Genomic DNA, 4013 nt, shown 5'->3' with positions numbered 1-4013 from the left:
TAGCATTCTATTGACGACGAAGCATTCCGAGATAGTGTTGGACAGATTGTAAATCTGGAAAGAAATCTGCCGTAGCCTTCTATTTCAACATTCGCTGGAATTGAATTACCTAAACTCAGAAGAAAATATAAGTATTGGAAATCAGATATTGATTTGAGTTCCGCTTCTCCTCTTCAATAACTATGGATGAATTTCTGTTGGGGACAAAATCTCCAAAAAAAAAAAACCAGTTTTATGAAGGCACAGCTTGCAGATTATCAATTTGTAAGAATTGCGTGATCACCTCAAAAACGAAAGCAAATTGTTCGTCGGATCGGATAATGCTTGAATAACGTCACTGAACAACATTTATCAGAATCACGGAAACAAAATTTCATTGACTCCAGTGACACCTCTGCGCCAGACGAAATATTTTGCCTCGACTCCGCAATTTATATTATCCTGCCATCTGGGTCGCATTACAGCGGTATCGACAACCACCCCGTATGTCATTCCACCGAATTCTCGCACTGGCACAACCTCTGGGGTGACGTAACTGGCCAATGGCGCTATTCGGATCACGTGACGGCCATCTCGTCATTATTTCATGGCGTCAATGAATGCCAGATGATTGGCCGGCAGGATGCGCAGCGGAGCCGACACGGTCCAGCCGAAATTACAGTGCAGTCCCGTTGGATGATCGCCTCCGCGAGTATTTCCGGCGGCTATTCAAGTCATCACACATGGCAAACAATTTCCGCTTATGCAAGTCAAGCTGCCGGCCGAGCATTTGCATTCAGCAGCGCTGCCGCTGCCGCTGCCGCTGCACGCAACACAGCACTGATAACTTCCGGCCCTCCCAGTCACCTGTGCAGAACGCACTGCTTCACTCATCAGCAGGGGTATTTTGCGGAGTGAATGTAAGCTTCGTCCAATTAACGGTTACCGTCAGGGTCTAACTATTGGGTTACTGCATAGGTTTGTGATGTTTTTCCATAAGTTTAATGAAACACAATAGGTAAACATAACAGAGACTTTTGTCATCAATAACGTATATTCTCCTTAGCTATTTACAACAGTCTGCCAACCCTGGGTAACTTTTAGATTCGAAGACTGTGGAATTCACGTAGTTTTGAGGCGAAGAACTCATTGACCCATGTTCGGAGAGCATTTTCATCTCGAGAGGAAGTTCCTTGACGGTTCTTCCATACAAAGGTGAAAATATGACGGCACAAGATCAAGTCAATATGGTTGGGGGCGGAATGACTGCCCAACTCAACTCTTGTATATTGTTTCTTGTCAGTTTAGCAGTTTTAGAATTATCGTGAAGTACACTACTGGCCATTAAAATTGCTACACCAAGAAGAAATGCAGATGATAAACGGGTATTCATTGGACAAATATATTACACTAGAACTGACATGTGACTACATTTTCACGCTATTTGGGTGCACAGATCTTGAGAAATCAGTACCCTGAACAACCACCTCTGGCCGTAATAACGGCGTTGAAACCCCTGGGCATTGAGTCAAACAGAGCTTGGGTCAAGCGTACAGCTTCAACACGATACCACAGTTCATCAAGAGTAGTGACTGGTGTATTGTGACGAGCCAGTTGCTCGGCCACCATTGACCAGACGTTTTCAGTTGGTGAGAGGTCTGGAGAATGTGCTGGTCAGGGCAGCAGTCGAACATTTCCGTATCCAGAAAGGCCCGTACAAGACCTGCAACATGCGGTCGTGCATTATCCTGCTGAAATGTAGGGTTTCGCAGGGATCGAATGAAGGGTAGAGCCACCGGTCGTAACACATCTGAAATGTAACGTCCACTGTTCAACGTGCCGTCAATGTGAACAAGAGGTGACCGAGATGTGTAACCAATGACACCCCATACCATCACGCCTTGTGATATGCCAGTATGGCGATGACGAATAAACGCTTCTAATGTGCCTTCACCGCGATGTCGCCAAACACGGGTGCGACCATCATGATGCTGTAAACAGTACCTGGATTCATCCGAAAAAATGACGTTTTTTCCATTCGTGCACCCAGGTTCGTCGTTCAGTACACCATCACGGCCGCTCCTGTCTGTGATGCAGCGTCAAGGGTAACCGCAGCCACGGTCTCGGAGCTGATAGTCAATGCTGCTACAAACGTCGTCGAACTGTTCGTGCAGATTGTTGTTGCCTTGCAAACTTCCCCATCTGTTGACTCAGGCATCGAGACGTGGCTGCACGAACGTTACAGCCATGCGGATAAGATGCCTGTCATCTCGAATGCTAATGATACGAGGCCGTTGGGATCCAGCACGGCGTTCCGTATTACCCTCCCAAACCCACCGATTCCATATTCTGCTAACAGTCATTGGATCTCGACCGACGCGAGCAGGAATGTCGCGATACGATAAACCGCAATCTCGATAGGCTACAATCCGACCTTTATCAAAGTCGTAAATGTAATGATACGCATTTCTCCTCCTTACATGAGGCATCACAACAACGTTTCACCAGGCAGCGTCGATCAACTGATGTTTGTGTATGAGAAATCGGTTGAGCACGTTGTACGTGTCGCCACCGGCGCCAACTTTGTGTGAATGCTCTGAAAAGCTAACCATTTGCATATCACAGCATCTTCTTCCTGTCGGTCAAATTTCGCGACTGTAGCACGTAATCTTCGTGGTGTAGCAATTTTAATGGTCAGTAGTGTAGCATCACGTCACGCAGACTTCGTGGTCGTTGTTCTTGGACTGCGTCTGCAAGACGTCTCAGTTGCTGACAGTAAATGTCAACAGTGGTGGTTACCCCTCGAGAAAACAATTCGTAGTACACCACATCGCCGCTGTTCCACCAGGTGCGTAACCTCGTTTCTTTTGTGGATGCGCGCTGGTCTTTGTACGGTGAGTGGCTTCTTTGTTGTGCCTCAACCATTCCTCTCTTTTTTCTTATCCTGGCATAAAGACACCGTTTCTAGTCACTAGTAACGACATAGGATAGGACTGGTCAAAGTTGATCACGAGCCAATTGATGGTGAACTTGCAGAGATCCATTAAGGCCACCCATTGATTTTCGTGATGTTGGCTTAGATCATGCCGTACACAGAAACCCGATTTTAGAACCTACTAAAATGCATGAAAATGTCGCAAGATGCTGGAATGATCACGGTTCATCACATTTGCCAGTTCTGGTGTACACTGATGTGGATGAGTTCGGACTAACACGTTTAAACTACCCTCATCAAATCCGGAAGGTCTTCCTCAAATGGAGTGTCACTAATTTCAGAACGATCCTTCGTACAATGAGAAAACTATTTTCTTGCCGCGCTCTGTGCAGTTACATTATTCCCCACACGGATAAATATTTCTGACTGCCTCCAATGCTGTCACTCACTTACTGAACTGAAACAGAAGAAAATGTCGGAAACGTTCCGATTTCTCCACGGGGCACTCCATTTCCTAACGTCCACGGCTCCATTCATTATCTCCAAATGACAACATGTAAACTCAAATAGCAGCAATGAACTACAAATAAAAATGATAACGATAAATAAACCCATAGTAATAGGAATACCAACATGAAAACAAAAGTGCTACGAATGTATGCACTTATATCGTACATCGCTATGTAGTGCGTGGCAACGGTCTTGCTGCAGTGGATACACCGGTTCCCGTCGGATCACCGAAGTTAAGCGCTGTCGGGCGTGGACGGCACTTGAATGGGTGACCATCCGGGCCGCCATGTGCTGTTGCCATTTTTCATGGTGCACTCAGCCTCGTGCTGCCAATCGAGGAGCTTCTCGACCGAATAGCTGCGGCTCCGGTCAAAGAAAGCCATCATCACGACCGGGAGAGCGGTCTGCTGACTACGCGCCCCTCCTATCTGCATCCTCAGCCGAGGATGACACGGCAGTCGGATGGTCCCGATGGGCCACTTGTGGCCTGAAGACGGACGGGGCGTGCACGAACCTATGTAGTGCGTGGTAACTGTATCGATTTTCATAACCCTGTACTCATCCACTTTACGAAGTGAAAGACATGACG

The 4013-nt window shown here is 46.9% G+C and overlaps 1 pseudogene; it reads left to right on the top strand.

Moving 5' to 3' along the window:
• The first annotated feature begins 3606 nt into the window (after positions 1-3606).
• Positions 3607-3724, top strand: LOC126417239 (5S ribosomal RNA; annotated as a pseudogene).
• The last annotated feature ends 289 nt before the right edge of the window (positions 3725-4013 follow it).

The sequence above is a fragment of the Schistocerca serialis genome, chromosome 8 (assembly GCF_023864345.2).
Source record: "Schistocerca serialis cubense isolate TAMUIC-IGC-003099 chromosome 8, iqSchSeri2.2, whole genome shotgun sequence".
NCBI lineage: Eukaryota > Metazoa > Arthropoda > Insecta > Orthoptera > Acrididae > Schistocerca > Schistocerca serialis.
This window is presented reverse-complemented; position numbering and strand designations above follow the sequence as displayed.